Genomic DNA, 7,917 nt, shown 5'->3' with positions numbered 1-7,917 from the left:
TTTTTGGGGGGGATAGTTGTATATATATTGATGCATTTATTACATATGAGAAAGTTGTAGGAAAAGCGTGTTGAACATTTTAGTGTGATATCACATAAATAAAGGACCCTACTATAAGTGTAGAACAAAGTAACCTGGCCCAAACGCCCCATCACGCCAATTCACGCAATCTCGTCACGTCACCGCATGCATCCACAAATGACGAAATTGATGATGTCAGCGAGATTTTTTTATGTTTCCATTTTAAGATATTTTATCTCGTAAATGAAAAATCTAATCAAAAAACCGTTTTTATCATTAAATCCGTCGTGACGAGATCTTCGAAACTAGATTCCATATCGATATGTTTCAATGACTTTTAAGAGAAAAACTAAACTTGCCATGGTGAATTACTAAATTTTGCCATGATCCATGTAATAATTTTGACATGGTTCATAATTAAAAAGAAAGCAGTCATCAATTACTTTAAAAATGCATGGTCAATGACTCAAATTTTCCATGAACAATAAACTAAATTGCCACGGTGAATTACTTAAATTTTCCATGATACATGCGCTAAAAATTGCCATGGTAATAATTTTCATGGTCAACAAACTAAAATTGACATGATCTATAAACTAAATTTGCCATGATCCATAAATTAAATTTACCGTGGTTAATTACTAAAAATTTCCATGGTCAATTAATAAAATTTCCATCAAAAGTAGTTGAAAATACAATGATAGCTTCTTTTTTTTGCAATTTTTTTTACAATGATAGCTTTAAATCTAGAAGAAAAAGTAGATGAAACATATCATGGCAACTTTAGTTTAAACTCTATAACAACTTCAGTGTAAACATCATGTCAACTTTTGGTCAAAAAAAGTCGTTGAAACATATCAATATGGGATCTAGTTTTGAAGACCTCGTCGAGATGAATTTAATGATGAAAACAGATTTTTTAATCAGATATTTGTTTAAGAGATAAAACATTTTGATATCCGAAAAAGCAAAAATATTTTGATGATTTCATCTGTTTGATATGGCAAAATGGATGATGATGGGATGTTTGGACCTATTGCTTCGTGCCACACTTGTGGCTCTTATAATTAGGGTAAATAAAAGGGATATAGGAAAGTCGTCGGTGGGCAGGATGTTTTCCTACATTGGTATTTATAAAAGAGGTAAATACACAAGTCTGAACTTACTAGGGATATTTACTTTAGTGCCTGAAGTTGAAAGTTACGCCGAACTGGTTCTAAAACTTGGCTGGCGCGTGCAAATACGATGCTAATCTCATCTGTACACGTATAGTGTGCTGATAGTGTGCGGATGTGGTCCTGTATTTGCTGACATGGTATGGGGCCATTTGTATGGCGAAACATTATTAGATAATACTCCCTCTGTTCCTAAATATTTGTCATTCTAGTGATTTTAACAAGTGGCTACATACGGAGTAAAATGAGTAAAAAGACAAATATTTAGGAAACGGAGGGAGTACTATATATATGTGTGTCTATGGCTAATGGGTCAGGTATGTTAGAACAAAGGGAAAATTAGAATAAAAAATAGTGCCCAACAAACAAGCGTTGAGCCTACTACATGCAGCTTGAAGAAAACATGCGCGGAGCAATACACCAAACACACTTTTATGACAACTTTTTCCACTAATAATGAATAGTAAATAAAAAGGCTTGTGGTGCTTAAATGGGGTGTATCCCCTGGCCCATTTAGCACATATTAACTTTTCTTTAAGAAATGAAAAGGTCTGTAAATTCTAATCATAATAATAAATTTTAGGTTCAAATATTCATGTGTTTTTAATAATTACGTCGTGTATGGTTTGTATTCACTAAACATTTAAAAATGTATTTAACGAACATTCATAAATAATCCATGATTGTATATTTTAGAAGTTTGTATTTACTAAACATTTTTAAACACTTATGGCTTATATTTAAAATTAGTATTTTCTAAGTAGTAAGTGAATATTTCTAAAAATTATAGAGACATTTTTTTAGTAAGTTATTTTATTAGATACCTCTATAATTATTGTGTGTCCACACAAATATTTCTGTACCATGAGGTTATTATTTATGTACCACAAATATTTATCACCTACAACATGGCATGGGGCCTGGTTTTTAATATTTTTTAAACAATACATGCACACTGATATTTTTATACCACGAGGTAGTTATTAAGAACACACAAACATTTGTATATCATGAGGTAATTATTAATGACACTCAAATATTTGAATCTAACTATCACTATTATGATTATAATTTACAGATTTTTGATAAATTTTTAAGTTAATCTGTACTGAATGAGCACTGGATGCAGCCCATTTAAACACAAAAAGCCAGTCTATCATAGATAAAGTAAGAGGGGTCACCGTTGGCATGGAAGCCTCTTTGCTGTAGTGGTCAACGCGCGACAGGCGGGACCCAATACTCATAGATACATATTGCATTGAAGTAATCATATTTCGTCGGTACAAGTGTGGACCCCATGCCACATCAGCCAAATATGATGCCATGTCGGCACATTATACGTCTATAGATGTGTTTAGCACCATATTTACACGCGTTAGCCAAGTTTTAGAATAAGTTCAACGTATTTTTCAAGTTCAAGTATCACCGGTGCAATTACCTCTTAATAAATATTTTAAATGTTTCAAAAATAGTCATGAAAGGAATAAGGAATATGATCCGCACTACGCGGATCAAGCACATGATTTGGGCTGAGGCAGCACCCCGTGCCACCGCAACAAGCCCCATTACAACACTCAACTCTGTCCACGTCGTTATAGAAAGGGGTACACAACGCTAAAGCAGACTCTTGGACCATGGGGGCATTGGAGCCTGCTTTTTTTACCACCCAAAAATAAGTGCTTAAATTTTTTATTTTTTCTTGATTTTTTCACATGAATACGCATGGATGTGGTCTAAGCAACTCTGAAATTTCATTCAATAATACACTGTATTGTATGCTGCGCAAAAAAGACAAAATGTTGGCCCAATCAACAAAAAACAAGCCCCGAAATTGCATAAATTTTTTCCTTTTTATCTCTCACATGCTAGCACGTATATTGGTGAAATTTTGGCCCGTTATACTGCACTGCTATATGTGCATGTAGATACAAATTTAGAATTCTTCAAGCCGTAATAACCTGTTTTTGGAACTTCAAAAAAGGGCTCCAATGCCCCACACATAGATGTCACTCTTTGCACCATATTGCAACGCTCAACTATCTCCATGTGGGGAGGGGTGCGTTGCACCTTGTGTTGCCACGTGTTGCAACACAGCTTAGTCCATGTGGGGAAGGGTGGGTATGTTGCACGCCTTCCAATCAAAGTCAGGCTGGTCACAGTGGAGAGTAACTTGTACTAGTGTCATGCATATGATACTAGTCTAAGTTATTATCTTTATAGTGCAAAGTAACATAATATTAGTGCTATAAATGGCTTCATTAATTAGCTTGTAGACTCATCTTGTCTTAGAAAGCGCTATGTTACAGTAACATACTCCCTCCGTTTTTATTTACTCTGCAGAGTTGACTGAAGTCAAACTTCATAAAGTTTGACCAAGTTTATATAAAACAATATAGACATTTATCATGATAAATCTATACGATGTGAAAGTACATCCAATAATAAATCTAATGTTGTTGATTTGTTATTGTATATCTTAATATTTTTGTTTAAAAACTTGGTCAAAGTTTGTAAAGCTTGACTTTGATCAAAGCTAATATGCAAACTAAATAAAAACGGAGGGAGTATTATGTTACCACATCTCATTAAGACTAGTCATAATGGGTAGTAACTTAGACTATTAACATGCATATGTTACTAGTTTATGTTACTACCTCTCTAGTAGGGAGTAACCTATGTGTGGTGTTATGCACACTTCATTTATTAGGTTGTAGTCTCATTTTGTCTTAGTATGTGTGATGTTACAGTAACTAGCTATGTTACCACATGCCCCTATTTCCTAATTAATTACTCGTCACATCATCTGTTTTGCCTAGAGATATGTGATGTTAGCACCTATGTTACTCCCACTGTGGGTAGACTAACTTCTTGCCACATAAGCAAAAAAATCTTGAAGTGCGCTATGCTACTACCTTAAGTTACTCCCACTATGACCAATCTCAGGGAACGTCATGCTTCTGGTTATCAGTTATCACATCCATCTATCAGTCGGTTGAGCATAAGCATTTAAAAAAAACCTTTTGTCTAGTGAAGAGTGCACCTTAACGGGCCACCTGGCTCCACCCAAGGCGCACGAACCACACCATCCATCCTTTCACATCCACACCGAGCGGTGAGTTGGTGGACGTTTGCTAACAATCAGGAAGTGCAGCGAGGAGGGGCAAGAGTCATCAGTTGACGAGATGTTATCTTGATTTGCATATAAGTAGTAGCAGGCTAGCAGCAACAATATGCGCAACACAATGGGGATTAGAGCATTTCAAGAGACTTCCTTTCCTTCATAGTGTAAAAAACGCTCTTATATTATAGGACGGAGGGAGTAGCATTGGAAGAGTTAGGCCAGAAAACATGATCCAATAGACTTACTTTCCCACAAGAATATTGGGACGTCCCAAAATCCCAGCTGAACTATGCCAATATCTAAGGAAATGTGGGATCTTCCAATAAGTGTCACATCAATGCGACGTCATTGTCGTCCGCCGCCGCACATGGTCACCACGCCACAGCTAGAGAGAGAGAGAGAGAGAGAGAGAGAGAGAGAGAGAGAATGAGGAGGAGGGAGGTATATAGGTCGTATTGAATATTGAGAAGGACGCGACTAACGTCCACCCAGTCAGACATTAAGCAACAGGTGCAGATGATCACAAATGTTGTGAGCTTACTAGCTAGCTTATCTGGTGTGTGGTGGTGAAGAAAACCCATGCAGCCAGCCTTCATTAATAATTCTATGCATGCATGCAAACTAAAAGACAAAGCAGTTGATGTCAGCAAAGATTCTTCATATTTCAAAACTTTTTGTAGCTCAAACTATTGGTTCGATTGAAAAACCGTTTTCACATAAAAGATTCGTCGCGACGAGACCTCCGGAACTGGATTTTTTTGGGGTCAAAAGTTATCAGACATAGGCTAAATAAGTTATCACCTATGTGGTACGCCAGTTACCATCATGTTTACATGGAAATTACCGGGGCATAAAAATGGCTCCTCCAATATTCTCTCCACATGCAAAAACAGTAGAGCACAGGAAACCTGATGTCATTGTAAATTCTAGCTAATTCGAAGATGTAAACTATTTTATAGCTCAAATTGTCGTTTTGATTGAAAAATCGTTTTCACATAAAAGAAATCCATCGCCATGGGAACTTCAAAATTAGATCTCATGTTGACATATTTTGATCACTTTTTTGATCAAAAGTTACTGTAAAGTTATCAGTTATATTATATGTATATTAACATGTTATTTATACAGAGTGACCGGAGATGTGTTTTCAACGACTTCTTTCCCCTGGGTCAAATTTACTGTGGTATTTATATCTAAGTTATTAGCTCCGGATGCGTATATTACCGTGCTATTTGCATAGAAGTAACCGGGTTATGTTTCAATAAATTTTTATCCGGGTCTAAAGTTACTGCGTTGTTTATACCTAAGTTATCAGGTCTATGATGTGTGAATTACTATGATATTGACAAAAAAAGTTACAAGAGGTATATTTCATCAACAATCCTTCCCCTCCCCTCACCACCGTTGCCAAAGTTACCAGGACTGGGGCACATCAGTTATCAGGTCTGTGATGTGTGAGTTATCATGTTATTCACACCCTCCCCCCCACCCGGTCACCAAATTTACCAAGAAGACTGGGGTACATTAGTTATCATGTCTACGATGTGTGATCAGTTACCGTGCTATTCACATAAAAGTTATCGGGGGTATATTTCATCACGCCTTCCTCGCGAAAGGTACCAGGACTGGGGTGCATAAGTTATCAGGTCTCCGATGTGTGAGTTACCATGCTATTCACACGAAAGTTACCGGGGGATATGTGATCACCCTCCTCCCCCCGCCAAAGTTATCAGGACCGGGGTACATAAATTATCAGGTCTGTGATGTGTGAGTTATCAGGGTGTTTGTATGTAAGTTATCAGCTCCGCGGTGCGTTAATGACCATGTTATTCACGTAACATTATTGGGGGATGTTTCAACAAAAAAATCAGGTCAAAAGAATCACGTTAGTGAGGGAATCATTGACCTGACCACAATTGTTTGATGTTCAAACTCGTATTAACCAAGAACAAGTATCATGTAAATTTGTTTGAAAAACAACAAGTCTAAAGCCGGGCTAGTGGTTTGTGTTGTAGGAATTACTACTTGAGGTACAAGGTTCGATTCTTATCCAACACAGGAAGCTATCAATTTTTTTTGGAACGTGGGCAAGGATGCGATTAGTAAATGGTCCTCTTAATTTAGGAACATGGGCTGATGGGATGTGATCATGCGAGCAAAAAAAGTGACGGGCCTGCATCGGGGAAAAAAGGAAGAGGGAACGGGCCAGCGTCGGGAGAGACATGGGTTGTGCGGGCGATCTAGACAGGGTGCTCGGGGTCGTGCGATCCACAACGAGCAACGATCAGGTCGTACGGATCTGTCGCTAACTTCCAGTCGAGCTTTAGGAATTTATGCAAGTACTACACCATGCAACAATTTATCACAACAAGCAGCTTAGTCCATGTGGTTCATGTCCCTCGTCACAATTCTTGAGTCTGGAGTTTGACTCCAGCTCCCAGCAAATTTTTTTGGGAATTAGCACAACTTTTATTTTGATGTTACGAGGTTTAAAAGGGTAAGTTCTTATGTTTTCCAACTTGGACGACTAACATACTGTAGCTCGTTGGTCGAAGGGAGCGTGCAAAGCTGTGCGTCCTGGGTTCGATCCCCATCGGGCGCTTTACCAGTGTGGGAGGTCAAACGTGGATCGTTCGATGGGGATCGTGCGTCTGCCAAATCGTTTGTGCCTGTTGCAAAAATCCAGACAGGAAGATAGCTTTCTCGTATTGAGAAAGAGATTATTGAGGATCTAAAAAAGCACCACACTTGCAAACCCTAATATAATAGTTGAAAGAGACCTAGTATCTATTTATTGGGGGAGATGTTTTGAAACCGAGAGATGCTTTTAGCGCGGCAACTTGCATTGTGACTAGTGGTTAGGGGAATGGCATCGTGGCTGTTTCCATTTTGGTTCAGTGTCGTACTGCAAAATGGTGCGAGGGTAGCTGTTGATGCGTTGGTGCATTAATAGGAAAAGTGTGTCAACGTTTTTAGTGATTTGTCACGTAAAATGGGTGGAGCCCGTTGGTCGGTTGGCGAGAGCTTTTCTTACTTATTATAAAGCATTTATTAGACCTACTATAAATTTCAACAGATGAAGAGTGTTCACATGCGAGTGTAGCTATGCATCTTCTCTGTATTTCCATCTATGTTTATCCCCGCTTCTTCCTTAAGGCACCTCCAACACGGACCTAAAACAGATACAATATCTGTTGGCGGAGTGATAGCCATCCAACCATATACGCCCGCGGACACGCTGGGCGCGTCCGCGATACAGATTGGGCAGCCGTGTACCTCATATTGGGTCCTTATCCATGCAAGTATTGCAACGGACAAAATTAACCTACGTACATCAATGAAGGAACAAACAGACATATTTAAATCGGCATAATTCACAGATAATTGATCATCGGCCAACCAAAATAAGAGGTTTGCATAGGCTAGGCAGTACTTAAATATAAGAAAAAAACTAAATTAAATGGAGAAAGGTGGATGAAATTACCATTTCCCTTGCTACCCACTTTCCTTGCGGTCCGCGGTGCTACTTTGGCCCTCGGTGTAGGCGTCGGCCGCTGGCAGGCCGTCATTGCCGGAGCTGCGGAATCCGTGGCTAACGTC

Source organism: Triticum aestivum, chromosome 7B (assembly GCF_018294505.1).
Source record: "Triticum aestivum cultivar Chinese Spring chromosome 7B, IWGSC CS RefSeq v2.1, whole genome shotgun sequence".
Classification (NCBI taxonomy): Eukaryota; Viridiplantae; Streptophyta; class Magnoliopsida; order Poales; family Poaceae; genus Triticum; species Triticum aestivum.
Note: the sequence above shows the minus strand (reverse complement) of the source record.